Source organism: Euprymna scolopes, chromosome 45, assembly GCF_053919585.1.
Source record: "Euprymna scolopes isolate OS-2025 chromosome 45, ASM5391958v1, whole genome shotgun sequence".
Taxonomy (NCBI): domain Eukaryota; kingdom Metazoa; phylum Mollusca; class Cephalopoda; order Sepiida; family Sepiolidae; genus Euprymna; species Euprymna scolopes.
The window spans coordinates 56,306,841-56,332,858 of record NC_136526.1 but is presented as its reverse complement, the minus strand read 5'-3'; the positions used below and the strand labels follow the sequence as shown (position 1 = coordinate 56,332,858).

The following is a 26,018-nucleotide window of genomic DNA, read 5'->3' as shown; positions in this document are numbered from 1 at the left end:
CCTTTGATGGATATGAACAGAGTGTTTGGTTCCCAAGAAAATGATGCCTCTCTAATTTTCTCCACTGAAGGTGATCCTTTGATGGATATGAACAGAGTGTTTGGTTCCCAAGAAAATGATGCCTCTCTAATTTTCTTCACTGAAGGTTATCCTTTGATGGATATGAACAGAGTGTTTGGCTCCCAAGAAAATGGTGCCTTTCTCATTTTCTCCACTGAAGGTGATCCTTTGATGGATATGAACAGAGTGTTTGGTTCCCAAGAAAATGATGCCTCTCTAATTTTCTCCACTGAAGGTGATCCTTTGATGGATATGAACAGAGTGTTTGGCTCCCAAGAAAATGGTGCCTTTCTCATTTTCTTCACTGAAGGTTATCCTTTGATGGATATGAACAGAGTGTTTGGCTCCCAAGAAAATGATGCCTCTCTAATTTTCTTCACTGAAGGTTATCCTTTGATGGATATGAACAGAGTGTTTGGCTCCCAAGAAAATGATGCCTCTCTAATTTTCTTCACTGAAGGTTATCCTTTGATGGATATGAACAGAGTGTTTGGCTCCCAAGAAAATGGTGCCTTTCTCATTTTCTCCACTGAAGGTGATCCTTTGATGGATATGAACAGAGTGTTTGGTTCCCAAGAAAATGATGCCTCTCTAATTTTCTCCACTGAAGGTGATCCTTTGATGGATATGAACAGAGTGTTTGGCTCCCAAGAAAATTATTCCTCTCTAATTTTCTTCACTGAAGGTTATCCTTTGATGGATATGAACAGAGTGTTTGGCTCCCAAGAAAATGGTGCCTTTCTCATTTTCTCCACTGAAGGTGATCCTTTGATGGATATGAACAGAGTGTTTGGCTCCCAAGAAAATGGTGCCTTTCTCATTTTCTTCACTGAAGGTGATCCTTTGATGGATATGAACACAGTGTTTGGTTCCCAAGAAAATGGTGCCTTTCTCATTTTCTCCACTGAAGGTGATCCTTTGATGGATATGAACACAGTGTTTAGCTCCCAAGAAAATGGTGCCTTTCTCATTTTCTCCACTGAAGGTGATCCTTTGATGGATATGAACACAGTGTTTGGCTCCCAAGAAAATGATGCCTCTCTAATTTTCTCCACTGAAGGTGATCCTTTGATGGATATGAACACAGTGTTTAGCTCCCAAGAAAATGATGCCTCTCTAATTTTCTCCACTGAAGGTGATCCTTTGATGGATATGAACACAGTGTTTAGCTCCCAAGAAAATGGTGCCTTTCTCATTTTCTCCACTGAAGGTGATCCTTTGATGGATATGAACACAGTGTTTGGCTCCCAAGAAAATGATGCCTTTCTAATTTTCTCCACTGAAGGTGATCCTTTGATGGATATGAACACAGTGTTTGGTTCCCAAGTAAATGGTGCCTTTCTAATTTTCTCCACTGAAGGTGATCCTTTGATGGATATGAACACAGTGTTTAGCTCCCAAGAAAATGGTGCCTTTCTCATTTTCTCCACTGAAGGTGATCCTTTGATGGATATGAACACAGTGTTTGGTTCCCAAGAAAATGGTGCCTTTCTAATTTTCTCCACTGAAGGTGATCCTTTGATGGATATGAACACAGTGTTTGGTTCCCAAGAAAATGGTGCCTTTCTCATTTTCTCCACTGAAGGTGATCCTTTGATGGATATGAACACAGTGTTTGGTTCCCAAGAAAATGATGCCTCTCTAATTTTCTCCACTGAAGGTGATCCTTTGATGGATATGAACACAGTGTTTAGCTCCCAAGAAAATGGTGCCTTTCTCATTTTCTCCACTGAAGGTGATCCTTTGATGGATATGAACACAGTGTTTGGCTCCCAAGAAAATGATGCCTTTCTAATTTTCTCCACTGAAGGTGATCCTTTGATGGATATGAACAGAGTGTTTAGCTCCCAAGAAAATGGTGCCTTTCTCATTTTCTTCACTGAAGGTGATCCTTTGATGGATATGAACAGAGTGTTTGGTTCCCAAGAAAATGGTGCCTTTCTCATTTTCTTCACTGAAGGTGATCCTTTGATGGATATGAACAGAGTGTTTGGTTCCCAAGAAAATGATGCCTCTCTAATTTTCTCCACTGAAGGTGATCCTTTGATGGATATGAACACAGTGTTTAGCTCCCAAGAAAATGGTGCCTTTCTCATTTTCTCCACTGAAGGTGATCCTTTGATGGATATGAACAGAGTGTTTGGTTCCCAAGAAAATGGTGCCTTTCTCATTTTCTCCACTGAAGGTGATCCTTTGATGGATATGAACAGAGTGTTTGGTTCCCAAGAAAATGGTGCCTTTCTCTTTTTCTCCACTGAAGGTGATCCTTTGATGGATATGAACAGAGTGTTTGGTTCCCAAGAAAATGGTGCCTTTCTCTTTTTCTCCACTGAAGGTGATCCTTTGATGGATATGAACACAGTGTTTAGCTCCCAAGAAAATGGTGCCTTTCTCATTTTCTCCACTGAAGGTGATCCTTTGATGGATATGAACAGAGTGTTTGGTTCCCAAGAAAATGGTGCCTTTCTCATTTTCTCCACTGAAGGTGATCCTTTGATGGATATGAACAGAGTGTTTGGTTCCCAAGAAAATGGTGCCTTTCTCTTTTTCTCCACTGAAGGTGATCCTTTGATGGATATGAACACAGTGTTTGGGTCCCAAGAAAATGGTGCCTTTCTCATTTTCTCCACTGAAGGTTATCCTTTGATGGATATGAACACAGTGTTTGGCTCCCAAGAAAATGATGCCTCTCTAATTTTCTCCACTGAAGGTGATCCTTTGATGGATATGAACAGAGTGTTTGGTTCCCAAGAAAATGGTGCCTTTCTCATTTTCTTCACTTAAGGTGATCCTTTGATGGATATGAACAGAGTGTTTGGTTCCCAAGAAAATGGTGCCTTTCTCATTTTCTCCACTGAAGGTGATCCTTTGATGGATATGAACACAGTGTTTGGGTCCCAAGAAAATGGTGCCTTTCTCATTTTCTCCACTGAAGGTTATCCTTTGATGGATATGAACACAGTGTTTGGCTCCCAAGAAAATGATGCCTCTCTAATTTTCTCCACTGAAGGTGATCCTTTGATGGATATGAACAGAGTGTTTGGTTCCCAAGAAAATGGTGCCTTTCTCATTTTCTCCACTGAAGGTGATCCTTTGATGGATATGAACACAGTGTTTGGTTCCCAAGAAAATGGTGCCTTTCTCATTTTCTCCACTGAAGGTGATCCTTTGATGGATATGAACAGAGTGTTTAGCTCCCAAGAAAATGGTGCCTTTCTCATTTTCTTCACTGAAGGTGATCCTTTGATGGATATGAACAGAGTGTTTGGTTCCCAAGAAAATGGTGCCTTTCTCTTTTTCTCCACTGAAGGTGATCCTTTGATGGATATGAACACAGTGTTTGGCTCCCAAGAAAATGGTGCCTTTCTCATTTTCTTCACTGAAGGTGATCCTTTGATGGATATGAACAGAGTGTTTGGTTCCCAAGACAATGGTGCCTTTCTCTTTTTCTCCACTGAAGGTGATCCTTTGATGGATATGAACAGAGTGTTTGGCTCCCAAGAAAATGGTGCCTTTCTCATTTTCTCCACTGAAGGTGATCCTTTGATGGATATGAACACAGTGTTTGGCTCCCAAGAAAATGATGCCTCTCTAATTTTCTTCACTGAAGGTGATCCTTTGATAGATATGAACACAGTGTTTGGCTCCCAAGAAAATGGTGCCTCTCTCATTTTCTCCACTGAAGGTGATCCTTTGATGGATATGAACACAGTGTTTAGCTCCCAAGAAAATGGTGCCTTTCTCATTTTCTTCACTGAAGGTGATCCTTTGATGGATATGAACAGAGTGTTTGGTTCCCAAGAAAATGGTGCCTTTCTCTTTTTCTCCACTGAAGGTGATCCTTTGATGGATATGAACAGAGTGTTTGGCTCCCAAGAAAATGGTGCCTTTCTCATTTTCTCCACTGAAGGTGATCCTTTGATGGATATGAACACAGTGTTTGGCTCCCAAGAAAATGATGCCTCTCTAATTTTCTTCACTGAAGGTGATCCTTTGATAGATATGAACACAGTGTTTGGCTCCCAAGAAAATGGTGCCTCTCTCATTTTCTCCACTGAAGGTGATCCTTTGATGGATATGAACACAGTGTTTGGCTCCCAAGAAAATGGTGCCTCTCTCATTTTCTCCACTGAAGGTGATCCTTTGATGGATATGAACAGAGTGTTTGGCTCCCAAGAAAATGGTGCCTCTCTAATTTTCTCCACTGAAGGTGATACTTTGATGGATATGAACAGAGTTTTTGGCTCCCAAGAAAATTGTGCCTCTCTCATTTTCTTCACTGAAGGTGATCCTTTGATGGATATGAACACAGTGTTTGGCTCCCAAGAAAATGGTGCCTTTCTCATTTTCTCCACTGAAGGTTATCTTTTGATGGATATGAACACAGTGTTTGGCTCCCAAGAAAATGGTGCCTTTCTCATTTTCTCCACTGAAGGTTATCTTTTGATGGATATGAACACAGTGTTTGGCTCCCAAGAAAATGGTGCCTTTCTCATTTTCTCCACTGAAGGTGATCCTTTGATGGATATGAACAGAGTTTTTGGGTCCCAAGAGAATTGTGCCTTTCTCATTTTCTCCACTTAAGGTGATCCTTTGATAGATATGAACAGAGTGTTTGGGTCCCAAGAAAATTGTGCCTCTTTAATTTTCTCCACTGAAGGTGATCCTTTGATGGATATGAACAGAGTGTTTAGCTCCCAAGAAAATGGTGCCTTTCTCATTTTCTTCACTGAAGGTGATCTTTTGATGGATATGAACACAGTGTTTGGCTCCCAAGAAAATGGTGCCTTTCTCATTTTCTCCACTGAAGGTGATCCTTTGATGGATATGAACACAGTGTTTGGCTCCCAAGAAAATGGTTCCTCTCTCTTTTTCTCCACTGAAGGTGATCCTTTTATGGATAAGAACAATATCCTAAAAAGATGGAAAGTCACTTTGATTCCATCTCGAACAACTAACCCTAACCCTAACCTCCACGCCTTCTTTACCAATGAAGACATGTTTGCTTCAATATCTCAGCGGCCTGAAATCCCAGAGAATGGCTTTCTAAATAATAACGTTATTTTAGCAGGGCACATACAACATTTACTCATACTTCATGGGAAACGGCCCTGCGTAAACAATGGTTTTATTTAATGATTGCTTTCTGTAAGCGCATGCACAAAAGGTTTTCTTTAGTTTATTAAATCACGGAAACTTTTTTGCAGGTACTATTTTAGGCCAAAAAGGGAGGGGGCATTATTTGAATATGTATGAAAAAATAATTTTACAAAAAAATAAAAATCTTTAATGGAGAAAATAATTAAAAAAATTAAAATGAAATAAAATAAAAATAAGCATGAAATAAAAGTATAAATCAAATTTACCCCCAAAAAATGAAAAAAATTTAAAAAATAAATAAAAAGTAAATACACCCAAGATTAAAAAAAAATATATTCTGAGATATATTGAAAGAAAATGAAAGAAAATGCTTTCAGGGAGCAATCATTGAATAAAAAAAACGTTTACGCTGGGTCCACGTTCTCCGTGAAGTACCCATTTATTTATAAGATAAAACACAAGAAAATATGTTAACTAAAATTTAATGTACTTTTTATTTCTAGTTCATATGAAAACTTTAATTAAAACTGATTAGTTAATGAATTTTTAAGATGAATTCGTATTCGTTATTTCTCAATAAACATAGAATTTCCTATTTCCCACTTCACTCATGTAAATTATTTGCAGTTGAAATGTTATGAAACAAACAAACTTTATATGTTAAATATATTTCAAAGAAATAAATTACGCCTGGCGAATTCATCGATTGTTTTGGTTAAATATAAAAAAAAAGAAAAAAAATTGTGAAAAATGCTTCTAAATACCCAATGAAAATTTTTATTTATTATTAAAAGAACGGACTGAAAAATATTCTCTTATAAAAATTGTTTGTTTTGCAGTTTAAAAAAATAAAATGAAATATTCGATTTTCTTCACTAGACATGTAAGAAAATTTCAAAAACAAGTTCACTTACTGTTATAATTTGTTAGATTAAAATTATTGAAATGAAGAATTTTTTTTCTATTTAGAAAAAAAAAAGTTTAAATTACAAGGAGCAATGAAAAATATTTGTCATTGCTATTAGCGTGTAAGGGGCAATGAAAAATAATGTGGTCACATGGTTGAACACAAGAAACTTTAGGCACCGTATACCTACATGATGATCTGGTAATGACGTCACGCTGTCATGTTCATTGGCCTGTACTTACTCTCGGTGGCCTCGAGCAAATCTATTACTTAAGAAATAGTAGGGTTTTTTAAATGTGAAATATCGTTTCCCAGTTCAACCTTTTTCATTAGATAAAATATAAATGATATCAAAGGCAAGATAAATTACTCTTCTACCTATCTGGAATAGTTTTTAGTGGTTTTACTTAGTACTCATTTTAATGCATGTAATCAGTTCAAAAATCATACAATGATTATTAGGGTCTGCCAAATGATTGTGAAAAATGGACCGCATGTTTCCATGACGTCAGACTTGTGTTAACAATACGAACTATGGAAAAGCAGAAGCAACTTAATGATTTTTTAAAACGTTTGTTTATCTTCTTCAAACTGCAATTAATAATTAATCTTTGTTATAATTTTGGGTACTCATGCACTTATTGACCCACGCTGAAATAACAAGGTTATTATTTAAAAAGCCATTCTTAACATGGGGAGGGGAGGGTGTTCTGTACCTATTCTGTACTTTAATCTTACAATTGAATAAAAAATAGCGCGGATCAGTAAAGGCATTGCACCTAATTTTCTTAGGTTTCAAGATTTACACAGTTTAACGATTAATAATATTATAAACATTTGTATATTAAATATGAAATACGGTTTTACTGAATGTTCATTTGGCTACCTACGGGTTTCCATATTTTGTTCAGTAAAAAGAGACAAACAAAATATGAGGGGGGGGCTACAAAATGCTTAATATTTGGGCAATAATATTTTCAAATTGGTTTTAATCTGGCGATAAAATAGTTGACAAGAGCCATGTTTATATTAAAACTTAATATTCAAAAAAAAAAATTTAAATACAATTAATTAAAAATCTATGTTGTAACAGAACATTTTGAAATAATGGAATTTTAATCGTTTTAATCTTTTAAAAATTAATTAGTGTTTACGACGTTTCTTTTTCTTGGCAATTCAACTGATTATAGTATATATTAATTCGAAAAAAAACGCTATTAAAAAAACATAATAATATTAAGTTTATATCAAATTTTTAATTGCAACTTCAAGGTAAATCTTTGTTCAATATGTGTATTTAAATTTTACAAAAATAAATATTTTTTACTTATTTGAACTCTTATGTTTCATAATAAATAAAAATTCCGATAGATGTTAATATATTTTGTTCGAATTTCGAAAAAATAAATAGGGGGAGGAATACGCACTAAAAAAATATTTCCCCTCGTATATTTTACGAAAACTGTATTTTAAATGTAATTTCATTCTAAAATGGATAAGTATAAAAAATTTCACAAAAATCTGACCATTAGTTGATTTTTGCTAGATTTATTAAAAACGGGTATGTTTTCACGTTCGGAATGTCTACTACATGGGAACGTTATTTTAAAGCGCCAATTATGTAAACACGATTTTCGTCTCGCAATTTCATTATTTTCTTTCAATGAAAAAAATTTCTTTTTAATTATTACTGGTTTATTTTGCTCTTCTTTTAAATGGTACAAAAGTTATACTGATAATATTAGTTTATAATAGAGTTACATCGTGTTACATATAGGGTGGGGTAATTCTGTGGTGAATTTTGGCAGTCCCTAGTGTTTATCGATATATTTTAAAAAGAAAAATGGCAGCATGGTCGTTGTTGAACACGTAAGTTTGTGGAAATGACTTCAAACAACGTATGCAAAATACTCTTAGAAACCCATCGAATATATGTCCACCCATGTCACATATATTGAGTGAGTTTCTAACAGTATTTTGTATCATTTTTTGTTTAAACTCATTTTCCCAAACTTAACGTGTTCAACAGCGAGCATGCCACCATTTGTATTTTTCAAACACTATGTTTTTTTACCGATTAAACATGTTACATTTAATAAAAACACTAAAAAATTATCGAGTTAGGTAGAAAAGTAACTTACGTTGCCTGTGATAACATTTATTTGTTATATATTTGTTTTTGACAACTTTTCCGAATCTATATGTCTAGTAAAACAACCCCTTTATTTCTATTATATTATTTTTATTTCTATTCATGTTAGCCTTCAAAAGCCAACTGTTTGTTTTCCTTTTGCTTTTTCAAATAAAAAAATCAGCATTTTTAATTCGTTGTTTTTTTTTCTTTTAATATGAAAACAAAACATAATATTAACAGACATTTTTCATGCAATATTTACCTTCTTTATAATGGTCGTTCTTCTTGTTCAACTGAACTTCCGGCTAAATCGTCTTCTCACAGAAACTTCCGGAACTTTTTTTTTTATCCTCACTCATATTAAATATTTTGGTACTTATGCAAAAATGGGGGGGGGGGTATGGAGGGCCTGTCAGACTGCAACAACTTAGACGCTAGAGTCGGAAAGTTGGGATTGAGAAGTCAGCGCCCCCAAGGAGGAGTGCTCTGACCTACAAAATGTGCCCGGACAGCCCCGTTAGCATTCCTCAGTAAGGGAGCCTTATTAGCAATAAACTAACCCCGGCTCAAAGAGAGAACGTAAAGCTTGGAAAGGTAGACCTCCTAGAACCGCAGGCAGAGCTAAATTCCCACAGAAAAATCAGCAGGGACGGAACCATTACAGGAATTGTCTAATTTCTGTTGATTTTTGGGGGTGGGGTTGGGAAATTCAAGTTTTATGGTAATTTTTGTTTATTAAATTGTTTGGTGAAAGCACAGACTACTACTCCCCCCTCCCCTTGTTAAAAATGGGTTCCTTGATAATGACGTTATTATTTCAGCACGGTCCGTATTCTTCTACATAATTACCTAAGTATTTTTGTTTATTTTTTTATAAAATAAACATTTTGTTGTTGTTGGTGGGGTGGTGTTTGTTGTAGGTGTGTCAGAAAGTTCGTGAAAAATAGTGAATAATTCCACCCCGCCTTTCCAAGCTTATAACTCCTCGAAAAATGTAATTCAAGCTCTAATTTTTTTTTTCAATTAAAGAAGCAAGGACCAAGGTTTCATTAAAAAAAAAAAAATAAAAAAACGTGTTTTTTTTTTTTTTAAAGGTTTTAAACTTTGGACTTTAGAGGTAAATTTCTAAAAAAACACTACTTTTTTTTGTTTTAAATTTGAATATATTATTTATTGACCTTTTCTCTTCAATTTGTGATATATAACACTTTGGTGAGTAAATTAATTATTTACTTTTTAATAGACATTTCAAAATGGGAGGCGTGAATTATTCGACCCCCTGTCTTTCCGAGCTTATAACTACTCGAAAAATGTAATTCAAGCCTTAATTTTTTTGTCAATTAAAGGAGCAAGGACCACGGTTTCATTAAAAAAAAAACAAAAGAAAAAACAAACAACGTGGTTTAAAAAAAAACGTCTTAAACTTCGAACTTTACAGGTAAATTTCTAAAAAACACTACTTTTTTTGTTTTAAATTTGAATATATTATTTATTGACCTTTTCTCTTCAATTTGTGATATATAAAACTTTGGTGAGTAAATTAATTATTTACTTTTTAATAGACACTTGAAAATGGGGGGGGGGGCGTGAATTTAAAAAAAAAAACGTTTGTCCAAAATATTATATTCTGTTTATTGGAAAGAGCATAAAATTTCACATTGACCCTGAAAATATCGTAAAAATAGAATGAATAGAAAATTTTTTATAAATTTTTAATGTTTAAAAATTGAAAAATATTGAGTTCGTAAAATTCATTACTGTTTTTAAAAATATATATATATATATATTTCTATTACTTTTAAAACAACTTTAATAGTTTATTTTGGAAGTATAATCCATAAAGAAAATAAACAACCCACTTTTAAAAGAGAAATTACGAGTTTTTCATATTTTATTCGCAGTTTCGTGTTAGGGGTGTCAAAAATTCCTACAAAAATTCTGATACACCTAGTGGTGTTGTTGTTGCTGTTGTTCACATTGGAATCAGAACACACCAATAAATACACACACAATAAATGAAAAAGTGAACGCTGCCTTAATCAATTAAATTATTCAAATTCCTGCTGGAACATCGGCATATCGCTATCCTCAATCCTATTTGGTATATAAAACGCCTGCCGCACCTAATCACACTAATAGCTGTGGATCCTAGCATTTGTAATGATATTGCCTACTCTTCATTTCGGATTCCCGGAACGTCAATCTGCTTTTTATATGTACAAACATGCATGCGCATTTATCAATAAAACATACGCCCCATCACAGATCCTCAATTACGTGGTCGTTGGACAGGATCACAGTGCAGCATCTGTTCTGATATTACACTTCATCTTTTCTGCCCTCGGTCAATGGAGGAGAAATCCTTCATGACTGAGACATATTTTTTTAAATTTTTGTTCCTATCCAGAGTATCACTTTTTGGATTTTTCTCACATTAAAAAACCAACCTTGTGTCTGACTCTGCCCTCATGGAGAGGCAAGTAAATAGGAACACACCTGTTCGGGTTATCATTATCTGTTAATACACATCCATGCACCACTGGGCATGACGCAGGGAGCGTGTCACCCAAAACAAGAAAACAATAAAGCAATCAATGCTGCTAAAACACATAAAAGCACATATGAAACCCAATGATCTCAGTGTGGGTGACACAGTCATCGTAAAAAGTGACCACACCTCAAAGGCTTTCACACCCTACCAACCTTCATGATTACCACTGCACACAAGGGCAACCAAACTACAAGAAATGTTAGCTTCTTCAAAAAAATCCCCAAGCCACTAACAAATCCCCCACACAACTATCTCATACTTCTACTGACACTAAAATATCTCCTCCTCTATTGAAAGAGAATTCCAGTAGGCTTTTTAGTTAAAATGACGACAACGAAAATAAGTCTCATTTTAACATTTCAAAAAACAACTTTATTTGTTATCCTCGTTAGTAGCGGGTACAATAGAGAAACAGGTTCATAGGCGGAAGTGTTCGTGTGTGAAGATAGATTTAATATATTGCCTGCTTGTTGAGGAGAGAACTGCTCAGTCCACATGTGTTTATAGCTAGTAGTTGTCGGGATGAAGGAGGTCGGTTAAAGGAGAAAGAAACAGCAATATCTTCAGTGTATTAATGTGTTGTAGTGGGTGTGTATGTGTCAGTGTATCAACAAGAGCAGTTCTGCAGCATGATAAAGAAAGTTTGTGAAGGTATCGCATGTGGAAATAAGTAGGAGTTTGTAGAGAGCCATGTTGACTTGTTGTACTCACTTTGGCCAAAGTTCCCCGGCAATGTGTGCTGCTGTGCAGAGCAGGGAGAAAGAAGAATAAGAGTTTCAGATTTTGCTTTGATCACGTGATTGAGAGCTGGCTTCTGATTGGATAAGCCAGGGAGAAAATGGATTTCAAATTTCGAGCCACAAGAATGAGCTCCTGCCTGTGATTGTAGCAAGTTTCGACTGCTAAAGTTGTAATGGGCTGGAAACGGTTCTATGTCACAAGTCAAGCCTCTGTACAGTTTTGCTCATCCTGCTAGATCTATGTGGTTTGGCAGGTGCGGACGGAATTGGTGGATGGATGCTTGAGGTGATAGATAGGTGATAAATAGGTGATAGATGGGTGACCACTGACTGGCCTTGGGTCTTGTGCTGGGATAGTGGTGGGAAGGTAAAGAAGCTGGTGTGTCACAACAGGTTTTCAGTGCTGCCACTTTGTGCTGTCTTCTTTGCTCTTTGTTGGCCTTGTAGGGGGAATTTAGGCAAAGGATACTGGTTTATATAGACATCGGGGAGTGATTTCCCTTGAGAGAAGGAGACAGGGAGAAGGAGTTTGAGCATCAAGAAGAGCAGCCACATTAACCCCCACACCCATGAGAGAAACGCAGAGATGTTTTGTGCTTGACAAGAAAATGTAAGGTTTTACCCCAGTGAGAACATTGTCTCACTATGCGATAAAGTAGAACTTTAACCATTTCTAAGTACGAAATCATTGTTGTTCTGTATTTGTGATGTTATATGACTTTCGTGTTTGGCAATTTGTAATAAAATGTGTATTTATGTTCTTGCGAACTATCTGCGTTTGTTAAGTATTTCTGTTTGTAAGCATTTCTAGTTTCAGTGATTCAACCGACTATGAAACCCCTAACATTTGAAGCCTCAATGACTGCCGGTTTCTGCAGTGGATTACACTGCTGGCAAATTTTACCATCCAAGAGCCTGGTTCTTTTGTCCTGAACATGAAGCATTTGGCTGGTATGTAACTGTAGGTGTTGCAGACTATTCTTTCAGTCATAGCATTTCTTTGATTTTTCTTTGCTCTTCTAGAGAAGAGTTCTACATTTGTTTGTTCATCCCCTTTGAGCTAATAGCGATGTGGTCCCATAAACCATCATTGCCAAGTAGCTGTCTGTCTCGTGCTTTTATCAAGATCTTCTTACAGACACTCACCATTCACTCTGCGAATCCATTTGACTGGGGATAGTGTCATAACGAGGTAGTGTACCCGAGGTTGTAAGATTTGGTGAAGTTTGCAAACTCTCTATGGAATACTGTGGCCCATTGTCATCGTTTACTACCCCTGGAATTCCTAGTTCTATGAAGAGGAATTTCATTTGTTAACTGATATGGTTTCATAGTGGAGACACTGTATGAAGAGGCTGCAGCTGTAATGGTCCAGCATTGGTATAAATTCCTTATGTTCTATGGTAAAGATATCTATACTAACACACTGCCATGGGTAAGCGGAGATTTCATGTTTGTGTCTCTGACGGAATACTGGGTTAGTACTTTTGGCACGTGGAACAGTTTTCAATTAGTTTCTCTCTATCCTTGTTGATACCAACCCAGAAAACTGCTGCTCGAGCCAGTAAACGCTTTGGGGGGATGAATGTAGTTGCTGTTGGATGTCCGCTAGGAGTGAGAGGATTATAATGATTTAAGGAGCATCCCATCCTGTAGCCTAATTTCGTCCCTTCAATTCCACAAAAGTTGTATTATACATGAGGTTGGCAGTTGAATTGGTCGACTGGCTATCCGGACATAATGGTGTTGGTGAACCCTTTTGGTACTGCGTCTTTGAATGCCTTGATATCTTGTAAGTGAGTTGGGGATGCGTTGAAGTGTACGTTAATTATTGATTCATTTGTTACGTTAATTACTGATTGGCTGGGTTTGACGACACCCTAAATATGTAGTCGGCTATCAGGATGGATTCGACTGTGAAATCATAGCCTTAGATTTTAAGTAGTATTCTTGCTAACCTTGCTCGTACATTAGCAAGATCTTTCAAGGTGATTGATTCTGACAGTTTGTCATTTGTGCATATTGTCACCACATGGTCTCATATATAGTGGTGGAATTTTTCCTATCAAAAACCCCTGTTAGCTCACTGAAATTTGTCTTGGGTATTTTTGACTCCCATTGGAAAGTGGTCCTGGATATGACCTTAAACTATATCCAGTGGCGAGGCCCCAGCTGGCGGGCTTTGGGGAGTGTGGAACAACCCTTTAATTGCCATTGCTCCCAGGTCCACTCTGACCCGGAGTGGTAGTACCTGTTAGAATCCCAACTATGGGTTAAATAGAATCTGACTTGAAAACAACAAATATATTCTACTAAAAAAATTTTCTTCAAAAATCTTTGGATTTGGCATTAAATAACCTGAAAAGGGTTGATATGCCATAAAACAAAAACAACCAACCAACCGATTGGAAAGTGCTTAAACATGTAGCGTCTCTCAGGGGTGATGAATGTTGCTAGCCCCCTTGATTTTTCATCCAATTTCATGTTCCAGTAGCCAGATTTCACATCAACTATTGGGAACCATTTTGCTCCATGAAGTTTGGAGACGATTTCCTCAAAAGTTGCTGTAACAAAGTGTGGCGGCCTTCGGGACAAGATCAAAGTGTAGTATCTGTTCCGACAGATGCTGCACTTAAGATAATTTGTACCAGTCAATGGAGGGGAAACCCTCTATACTGGGACAATTATTATTTTTGGTAACCAGAGTGCCCCCTTTTTGACTACTTTTAGGGGAGCTGGTTTTTACCTCACATTAAAAACGGCCTTGTGCCTAATTTGCTCAGTGGGGGAGCAAATAAATACCATCTGTTCTTCAGATGCTGCACTTCAATTTCTTGTTCTTTGTCAGTGGAGGAGAAATCCTTCACGGCTGAGACAATTTTTATTTTTGTTTCTTTTCTCCACACTAAAAAACGACGCTGGTGTCTAACTCTGTCCCGTGGGGAGGCACTGTAAATAGGAACACTACCTTGTTTAAATCTTCAGGGTCCAGGCATAACCCGACAAATCTGTTGACTTTTGTGATGCCTACAAAAGAGTTGACCCAGGATGTCAAGATTGTTATGAGAGTTATTATGTCCGGCGTTACCAGGGAGTCTAGCTCTGCTTTGAACTTCTCTCTCATGCTCATTGGTGCCCAACAGGTTGTGTATTATTGGGGGTCAATCTTAATGCTGTATTCCCCTGGTAGGCACCTGATACCTTCGAACACATCAGCAGATTCCTTGATTAGGCGCACTCTTTTTTTCATGTCTCCTTTTTACTTTCATTGTGTTGGTGCAGTTGAACTGGTTTGATCTTGTTTAGATAAATAGATCGCTATTGTAAAATTAAGGGTCACTTGTCTCAGTTTCCTTGAGGTTTTGAGGCCAAGTAACGTGGGTTCACTGCTTTTCACCACGTGAAAGTTGGTGATTGTAAACTTATCGTCATATCTGACCCCTAGGTGGCACACATTTGGTCGATTGGATTACCCCAAAGACGAATAGTCAGATTGGAGCGTCTCGAAGGTGTACATACTTGAGTTGCTTGAAATATTCCCAAGGAATAAGGTTACTCATGGCATCTGTGTCCATCTTTGTGCTTATTTCTATCTCAGACATTTTGTTCCCTACTCTCAATTCTGGGGTGTTTGTTGATCTTGGAGGCCCGTCTCGTTTACGAGTAGAGTCTTTACTGTCTCTGGTGCATCAAGTGACTGCAAAATGCCCCGTCCACTGGCACTATACACCTGCCCTTTTCCACAAAAGTAGCAATTGTTATAGTACTTGCTCTCCTAGCCGTTATTACATGGGCATCCTGTGTTTTTCCTGAGGAATCTATGGTGACTTTTGTATGTTTTGTTTTGCTTCCACCTGCTTCAATGTTGCCTCTTCTGTCTCTACGATGTGCAAGGCTTCTACGATGTCGAGTTTATTTTTTTTCCTTTTATGCTGACTTAAGGCTTAGACCAAATATAAAAAGGTTGACCTGAAGGGTTTTCTTGACAGGTCGATCATACTTGCACTGTTTCATAATTTGCCTTTACCTCTTCAAAAATGCATCTGCTGAGATTTCAGATTGTTGCTGGCACTGTAAGAGCTGGCATTTCAAGACAGAAAGGTTTGGTCTCGGCTTAATTTATGCACAAACTTTCTTGATGTAGTTTTCTACATTACCCACTTCAGTTGCCTCAAATTCGAATGTGCCACTAAAATCCCACCTATGGGTTAAATAGAATCTGACTTGAAAACAACAAATATATTCTACTAAAAAAATTTTCTTAAAAAATCTTTGGATTTGGCATTAAATAACCTGAAAAGGGTTGATATGCCATAAAACAAAAAACAACCAACCAACCGATTGGAAAGTGCTTAAACATGTAGCGTCTCTCAGGGGTGATGAATGTCATTAGCCCCCTTGACTTTTCATCCAATTTCATAGGTTGACCTATGATACTTGCACTGTTTCATAATTTGCCTTTACCTCTTCAAAAATGCATGTTCTAGGACGTCAGATTGTTGCCGGCACTGTAAGAGCTGGCATCTCAAAACACAAAAGTTTGGTCTCGGCTCAATTTATGCACAAACTTTCTTGATGTAGTTTTCTACATTACCCACTTCACTTGCCTCAAATTCGAATGTGCCACTCAAATCTTGGCCTTCAATCTCTGACGACAGCAATAGATAATTTACTTTTACTTCTCCACTGACATCCTTAAGTAGTTCGTTAAAATGCAACATAATCTCTCGGCCAAATCTGTCAGAATCTTTTAGTAAATTAGTACTTTACCAATCCATAGATGGAGGTAGGTATTTGTCAGGCCATTGTTAATTGAGATTATTAGCGATTAGTAGCCTTAGATGAAATAAATTTTGTTTAGATTTTTTTTTTTTTTTTGTATTTTGACTAATGAGATCTGTGATGTATTAAAATTTCACCCCAAACAAGGCATATTGCCACTTTGATGTAGGGGGCTACTATCAGGGACCTAAGTTCCAGGGGTACTATGTACGGAGTTTTGCAGCAAGATGTTTGTTCAAATTGCACTTGAACTTCTGCATGTCAGTACAGTTGGGGAAGCAGGAAACTGGAAGAGAATTCCAAAGTCCTGCAGTTCTGGGGAAGAAGCTATTAGAGTAAAAAGCTTTCTTACATCTAGGGATCTCAAGTGTGTAAGGGTGGGATTTTCGTCAAGGGGGTACAAGTGCTTGTAGTTCATCAGAGCATCCACCATTAAAATACTTTTAAAACAGGCAGAGGGATGCAACATTTCGTCGGTGGGGCAGGGGCTGAATTTTAGATGACAGTTAAGGACAAATTGACCAACTGTATATGGTATTTGTTCATAATGAGTATCAGTGCAATAGTTTGTTTGGTTTGTTTGATTTTAGGATAATAACAATAGCAATATAGTAACGAATCACCTACCTTGCATAGTGTTTTTTCTTCTATGTTATTGATTCCTATTAATTTGACAGTATTCTTCCACTTTTTTAAAAACGTATTGTGTCTTGCTGTCTGTGACTTCATAAATTTATTTACTATTATACAGTTTCTAGGTTGATACTTGGATTTTGTACATTTATTTTACACCGTGATTAATACAACTTGGTTTGAGCTCCTGGATAGCACCCAAACACGTGTGGACTGTTTGACAACTCAAATTTTTTCTTTTGTCAGTTGATTTTGAATTTCTGCAATAACTGTAGTTGAATGTAAATTATTTTACAACCACTCCTAACACCATGTTGTGATATTAAGATGAGTGGATGGAAAAAGATTAGCTATATATAAATTATCTATAATATAAATCTCACCTGTCTGTTTAAATGTATGTATGTATGTAAGTATGTCTGCCTAAAACTTTTGGACAGAGGTGATGGATTTTCACGAGATCGGTATCGTTTTTAAAAACGAAGGCATCTTCCCAGCCTTTCATGCCGGGATGTCCAGAAAGCAATTCGCTTTGATCAATGTCGGAGGAAAACCCTCATATCGGACAATTGCTATTCATTTGGACACTCCCTTTTTGCGGGGAACTGGTTTTCCAAACAGCGGAAAGCTTAACTGGCCTTCAGCAACATTCATTTTTGCAATCACTTAGCAAGTCAACTTTTGGATTGCATCGCTACATTTCAACGCTTTTCACTCCCTATGCCTTTGTAGTATAGTGGTTAAAGTTTGCGTTTTCTTTGACTTTCTTTTCCGCCTCCGGGTTTGTCACAGGTTCAAGCCTCCCTCCCTCCCTACTAACACTTTTTTCTTTCTTTTACAACTCCAAACACCCGGGCAATGCTTGGTACCCCCGCTAGTCTATAATATAAATGTCACCTGTCTGCTTAATTGTATGTATGTATGTTTGTATATTTGTATGCCTGCCTAAAACTTTTGACAGAGGCGACAGATTTTTACGAGATCAGTATCATTTGAAGCGCGACCCTTCGGACAACAAATGTCAAAAAATTTTCTGAAAACATTAATTCCTTCAATCTCATCTGGGCACTTTTCTATAAGGAAAGGTCGTTTTTTTTTTGTTTTTTTTTGCGTCACCATTTTTGGAAGTCATTGTATCGGTTGGAGTGACTTTACTAATGTTTAAGTTCCGAACTTCTGGTCGCGTCATGGAGTAGAGGTAAGATGTCAGGTTTTCTTTCACTTTCTTTTCTGTCTTCATGTCACAGGTTCGAGCCTGTTTGCCTAATACTACTTTTTTTTTTGCTCAACACTCACCTCCAAACACCAGGGCAACGCTGGGTACCAAGGCTAGTATATATAAATTAATGAGAATGGAAGTGACAGACTATTAATATCAATATATGCAAAAAAAATTACCAATTCATAGAAGGAGGGAATTTGGCAGACCATTCTTAATAGAAAGAATTAGTGATTCGCAGCCTTAGATTAAACTAACCTGGGTGCCTGGCATGTTTCGAGGTGTGTGTTGAGCAAAAAAAAAAAACATGGTAGTAGGCAGGTAAGCTTGAACCCCTACCATGAAGGAGGAAAAGAACGTGAAAAAAAAAAAACAATGTCGTTGTTGTCGCACCCATCGCTAAACCGGAAGGGATGTAGGTTTAAATTGAGGCTAGTCAATCGAAAACAGGTGATGACTTTTGAAATATTGGCGAAAAAGTGACCCTTCCCAGTAGAAAACTACCCAGTTGAGGGTGAAGGAATTAATGTTTTTAGCCAATTTTTCGATATTTGTCGTCCAAAAGGTCAAGCTTCAAAACCGATCTTGTGGTTGCCTCTATCGAAAGTTTTTAAGATATACATACATTTAGACGGATAGGTGATTTATATTATAGATGAATTTTGTTTGGATTTTTATTTTGTATCTTGACTAAAGAGATCTGCGATTATTATTCATTGACAAATTGACATATCAGCATATGATATTTGTTCATAATGAGTGGCAGTACAATAGTTTACTTGTGTTGATGGCTATTATGATAATAACAATAACAATCATAGATTATTATTGTCACAGTCTACTAATTAGAACTACTTCCAGTGATCCCGAAACCGGAAGCCAGGAATATGTGAGAGAGGGAGGAACGGAGGGGTTGCTACTGTTGGGTGTTGAAACTGTACACACAAACACACACATGCATATGTGACAGTCGGTAGCCAAAACACACTGAATGATTGGGAGTGAAGCTGTCAAAACTGATGTCGCTGTAGGTGAATAAGTCAAGTGACACAGCTGCCGAGGTTGGAACACCTGTTAGAGAACAGATCATATATATATGTATGTATAATTATTTTCTATAATAATTATTAAATACCTACAGGCACTAGTGTTTCATCCTTTCGGGAATTATCAGTGCAGATTCGAACTAGGAAACAGAATCTATCTCTGACTCCATTAGCATGGACCTAATCCATTCGGCCACCGTTAACCGTGAGAAATACTGTTGAAATTTAAACATTTATTCTTTTTAAGTGTTTTAACATCTGTCAGAGTGATCTAATCATTATATATATATATATATATATATACATATATATACCTTAAGGGGAGGCAAGAGGAGACAGAAAGCAGCCAGCAAGCAATGTTAGATGAACTCGCTGTTCAATGCCACCCCTCTGTCGACCCTCTTTGTCTTTAGATTGGCACACGCACACAAGGCAAATAATGAAATAATAGTTTTATATTTTCATAATAAACGAATTTTGCATTTCGAGTTGTTTCTAGCTGACAAAGAAAAGAACTACCAGCGTTCATGTGACTACTTTACTACTGATACTACAGCAGTACCTGCGTATCTACATGCGTTCTGGAGTATAAAGGAGGGGTTATCAGTAGAAAAAAAGTACTGCTGAAAGGAGAACATGTCATCATCCCAAGACACCTCCATAAGAAAACCCTTAAACAGTTACACACGGGATATCCTGAGTGCGACAAAACAATCCTGCAAGTCAGAGAGTAACAGAGACGTGACAGGCATGTGCACTCAATGCAGCATTTGTCAGGAGTTCAAAAAAAAGATTAGCAGCATGAAAATCTACCACAGCATGAGGTGCCAACCAAACCATGGGAGTATCCAGAGACAGATCTATTCTCATTGGAATTCTTATTGAGATGAGCAATTTGTATTATTTATCAATTTATTTATTGCGGACTATTATTCTCATCTTCATAGTAGTTGTTTTATGATGTTTCAGCCAACTATTCCTCTGGCCTTCGTCAGGTGGTTAACCGTGACGGGATAAGAACGCCGAATCTCCTGACTGCATCTTCATCAATTATTGCCTCGATAAGAATTTTTTTTTTTTTTTTTTTACACAGTGATCACTACTTATCAAGGCCCGGAAGCCACTCAGGGATAAGGGTTATTGCAAGTATATTACGTTAGTGTGGAGATTTGATGAAGTGTTTACTTAAGGGGGCGGTTCATTAAGAATTTGTTAACATTGGACTTGAAGACATCCAAGTTGTAGTCCTGTGGGAAGCAGGCAGACGGAACAGAGTTCCACAGGCGTGCAGTTTTAAAGAAAGAAGCTTTGTTCATGGAATCCGCGTTTTGATTTAGGCACAGATAAAGAGCGGGGGAAATTTTTCACAGTGGATTCAGCTAGACGGGTGTTTTTCGTGAAAGATTGGCGAGGGGGGACCAGAGATTGGAGTTCAGACGAGCACCTGCCATGAAAATAACGATAAAACAAGGATAGGCTCGCAACGTCTCTTCTGTGGGAGAGAGGTTGCAGGGTAGAGAAAAGGGCATCCCCCACTAAGCCACGAAGTCGATTTTGTACTCTGTCAAGGCAGGATAGGCTATTTTTAGCAGCTCCTGCCCACATATGGCAACAGTATTCCATAAATAATATATACCATTCAGTACATACCTGACTATGGAAAATCAGATAAATAAACATGAATTTATAAGAACAAAAAATCCAACCTTGATCGCCCTTCGGGGCCCGTGGCACAGTGGATAGAGATGTTGAATCTCTATGGTTCCAGGTGAGAATTGTCTGAAGATAGCAGTTTGAATCCTACCCAAAGCCTGTTAGTTGGTCAACTATGGAAGGCAGTAATTGCTGAGGATGCAGTTAGGAGATTCGATGTTCCTATCCATTGACGAAGGCCAGAGAAATAATTGGCCGAAACATCATGAAACAACAACTAGAAGATGAGGATAATAGTCTGCAATAAATAAATGAATAAATAGATATATTCTCATTGGATGCTGAAAGCTATCTGGTCGTTGCTGATGACTACAATAAATAAATAGCCTTAGATGTTAAGTAGCATTCTTGCTAACCTTACTGGTGCACTAGGTGCATCAGAATTTTTGTAGGAATTTTTGACACCCCTAACACGAAACTGCGAATAAAATATAAAAACAACTCGTAATTTCTCTTTTAAAAGTGGGTTGTTTATTTTCTTTATGGATTATACTTCCAAAATAAACTATTAAAGTTGTTTTAAAAGTAATAGAAATATTTTTTTTTAATTTTTTAAAAAACAGTAACGAATTTTACGAACTCAATATTTTTCAATTTTTAAACTTCAAAAATCTATCAAAATTTTTCTATTGATTCTATTTTCAGGGTCAATGTGAAATTTTATGCTCTTTCCAATAAACCGAATATAATATTCTAGACAAACGTTTTTTTTTTAATTCGCGCCCCCCATTTTCAAGTGTCTATTAAAAAGTAAATAATTAATTTGGTCACCAAAGTGTTATATATCACAAATTGAAGAGAAAAGGTCAATAAATAATATATTCAAATTTAAAACAAAAAAAAAAGTAGTGTTTTTTAGAAATTTACCTGTAAAGTTCGAAGTTTAAAACCTTTTTTTTTTAAACCACGTTGTTTGTTTTTTTTTCTTTTGTTTTTTTTAAATGAAACTTTGGTCCTTGCTCCTTTAATTGAAAAATAATTAGGGCTTGAATTACATTTTTCGAGTAGTTATAAGCTTGGAAAGACAGGGGGTCGAATAATTCACGCCTCCCATTTTGAAATGTCTATTAAAAAGTAAATAATTAATTTACTCACCAAAGTTTTATATATCACAAATTGAAGAGAAAAGGTCAATAAATAATATATTCAAATTTAAAACAAAAAAGTAGTGTTTTTTTAGAAATTTACCTGTAAAGTCCGAAGTTTAAAACCCTTTTTTTAAAAAATACGTTGTTTGTTTTTTTGTATTTTTTTTTTTATTGAAACCTTGTTCCTTGCTCCTTTTATTGAAAACAAAATTAGGGCTTGAATTACATTTTTCGAGGAGTTATAAGCTTAGAAAGACGGGGTGGAATTATTCACTATTTTTCACGAAATTTCTGACACACCTACTGATACATTAGCAAGATTCTTAAAGGCTTTTGATTCTAACAGTTTGTCCTCTGTTCGTATTGGGGTGAAGCTGTCAAAACTGACACCATATATGGTGATAGAATTTTACAACCAAACCATGGGACTATCTACAAAGAGATTTATTCTCATTGGATGCTGAAAACTATCTGGTCATTGTTGATAACTGCAGTAAATACATAATGGTATGGAAGCTTCCAGAACACTGTCCAAATTAAAAAATTGTGATCAAAACTAAACAACTATTTGCGGAATATGACATACCATTCATGGTGATGTCTGATAATGGTCCTCAATACAACAGTGTTGAACACCGGGAATTTGCATTAGATTCAGGTTTCGGACACAGGATATCATCTCTACATTATCTCAGATCCAATAAAATTCAAGCAATAAAAAAATCAGATAAGCAAAAAGAGCCAATGAGGTTGAGTTTGGTAAGCTTGCTGTGGATTCTTTGAAGATAAAATTGCGCCTCTACATTTGCGTACCACAGTGTGAGGTCGTCTACCAAAAAAAACAAAAAACGGGGTCTTTACTATCGTCAATGTAGTCAAATTTGATGACTCAGTATTGTTCTCTATCATGTGGCACATGAATGTTCTAATCGGGCACTGTCGTCCGGTAATTTCCCGAATATCGTTTGTATGCTGCAGCCGTTATGATTTATCAAATTAATAAAATGTTCAGCGGTGCTATTTTATTAGCAATATTATTTGAAATGAGCTATCTGCATTTTGTCTGAGTGGTCATCAGATTCCGAATTCATGATAGAGTTGCCAATTTATAGGATGAATGTTGGGTGGTCACCAATTTATAATCGGGATTTATCAATTTATATGACCGAGGTTGCGTTTGTCGCAATTTTATTAAAGTTGAAAGTAGGAGTGTATCTGCGGGACCATTATGGGTAAATTGAATGGCATTGTTGATTAATAGAAAGGTTTCATCAATCCACATCCTTACATCGATACATCTATAAAAGTGAAATTGCTTGAGTGTGTACATTTCCTACCAAACTACTCTATCAATTTTCAGTCTACAGAATCGAGATTTGACATAAGTGGTATTGAGATTTGAGAGAATCTTTTTAATCGGTTTTCAACCAGAAATTTGGCTGTCCAGGGGTCAAAGTTCAAGCATTTGACCTTTGAAAACTCTACCAAACTCCTCCGCCAATTTTGGGTCTAAACACTTGAAATTTTAGATGTAAGTTACTTGGACATGGATCCAACTTTTTAATTTGATTTGAGCTCAAAACAATAAATGACATCCTGCTGTACGTTAAGACGTGGAAACTAACACAACTCTAAAATAAAAATGATGTATCAACGCCCGAAGCCATCACGTCTTCAACTATGTCCGTGAACCAAGTATAAATACGGCTGGTTTTCGACAACCAAGCAGAACAGACTAGATCACCAAGCAGTGAGGTTGTCTGTCAACGTTGCCATCCCAGCAGCAGCCCAAGCCAGCCACAACATCAGCACCAGCCAGCCGTTGTCAACCTCACCCAAAACAACATCAGCAGCAGCCCTAGCCACACAGCATCAGCAGAAGCCAGCCTACTGACCGAATACTATCCAAGCAGCTAATCGACATCCCCATCAGCACCTCCGCCATCACCGCCACATCCTGGCAATACCAACAGCACCTGGTACAACCGCATTGACTCTGAATAAACTCTGAACTAAACTCCTTCATTTGTCCTTTATGCGTCCATACTTTTTATTTTTGTAATATAACAAAATTTTGTTTTTAACTTATATGAAATGACCTTTCTAAAATAATGTTTTCGTGATTTGAAAATTTTATTGTCTGAAAAATAAAAGCATAATTTAAAAAAATACACGTTATGTTAATAAATTTATTATTTAGTTTAACATTGTAGGTTTTGCTTGTCTTTTTGACATCATCCAAAAACAAAACAAAACAAAAAAATAAAATGAATGTTAGTTGTCTGCTCTTGTTTCCTTCACGGACACTGCCCCAACCCTCCTGCATTGACTCAAAATAAAATTTGATTTTCTTGAATAATAAAAAAAAAAAAGACATACTTAATCAAATTACGTGATTTAAAAAAAAAAATATTTTGTCTTCTGCCATGATTGGTCGTCCATCATACAAACTTTTCAGTATTTTCTTTATTTTTAATTGCCGCCTTAAGTGCCAATTTGAATAAGCAGCTAAAATTCTATACAGACATTAACATTTTTTTTTTTTTTTTTTTTTTTTTAAATGCTAGGTGCTTATCCAGATTGGCACTTATGGTGGCATTTAGAGTTACAGAAAATACAGAAATATCTGTATGTACGCACTCTGACCCCCGCAGGCCCCGCACCAGTCACTGGACGAAGATGAAAAATTCAAAAAATCACGTAATTTGATCAAATAGTTTGCTTCTTTGGGTTTGTATTACTGTACACATAGATTCGAAAAAGTTGTCAAAAAACAAATATAGAACAAATAAATGTTATAAAAGGCAAGATAAGTTACTTTTCTACCTAACTGGATATATTTTTGTGTTTTTATTCAGTGTAACATGTTTATTCAGCTCGAAAAACATGCAATGTTTACCGATGTATTGGAAAATTCAAAATGGCAGCCGACTGTCTCTCGGAGAGGGTACGTTTGGGAAAAGGTATTATAAATAATAAACTGGACAAAATACTGTTAGAAATTCGCTCAATATATGTTACCGTGCCATAAGTTGACATGTATTCGGTTGTTTTCTAACAGTATTTTGTCTAGTTTATTATTTATAATACCTTTTCCCAAACGTACCCTCTCCGAGAGACAGTCGGCTGCCATTTTGAATTTTCCAATACATCGGTAAACATTGCATGCTTTTCGAGCTGAATAAACATGTTACACTGAATAAAAACACGTGAATTATATCCAGTTTGGTAGAAAAGTAACTTATCTTGCCTTTGATAACATTTATTTGTTCTATATTTGTTTTTTTGACAACTTTTTCGAATCTATGTGTACAGTAATACAAACCCGCTTCTTTTTCATTCAAGAATATCAAATTTTACTGTTTGGAAAAAATTGAAATTAGCGAATCGGTGGACAAGGGAAGACAACCCTAATGCATGTGGAAACTCTTGATTATCTTCCCTTATTATGTTCTCTAGAGAAATATGTTTTTCCTAAATAAAATTAAGGTACTTGTACAGTTTAATCACGGCATTAAAAAAAAAAATGAAAATATAAGAAAAAGGTTATATTGTACGTATCCGTTTTGGACTGAAGATCTCTGAAAAAAAATTTCATTTGATTTTACATTTGATTTTTTTTTTTTTTTTTTTACAGCGAAAAAACGCGTTTTTATGAGAGCATGTTGAAGTCAGCCATTATGGAAATTTTTAACACGCCACGGGGAGATAACTCAATGTAAAGCGTTGAGACTATCTCCACATCTTTAATAACTAGCTTTTCTTCCTAAAAACCGAACCTTTTGCTCGGTATCATAACAAATTGGTTTTTCGCTGTAAAAAAAAAAAAAAAAAAGATAAAAATAAATAAATAAATAAATAAATAAAAAACTATTTGATGAAATTAATTGAAATTTTTTTTTTCAGGGAACTTCATTCCATAACGGATACGTACAATATAACTTTTTACGATATTTTCATTTTTTTAACGTCTTGATTAAGCTGTACAAGTACCAAAATTAAAAAAAAAAAAAAATACTTGATCAATTTCTGTGATTTTTCGAAG

General features: G+C 36.3%; 1 protein-coding gene across 1 annotated transcript in view; it reads right to left on the bottom strand.

Annotated features, from left to right (window-relative positions):
* Positions 1–9,589, bottom strand: part of LOC145269711 (uncharacterized) — a 56,237-nt gene extending 46,648 nt beyond the window's left edge. The window contains exon 1 of the mRNA XM_080125438.1: positions 8,464–9,589. The gene's annotated coding sequence lies outside the window, so the exon portion shown is untranslated. The remainder of the gene's footprint in view (positions 1–8,463) is intronic.
* Between the last annotated feature and the right edge of the window lie 16,429 nt (positions 9,590–26,018).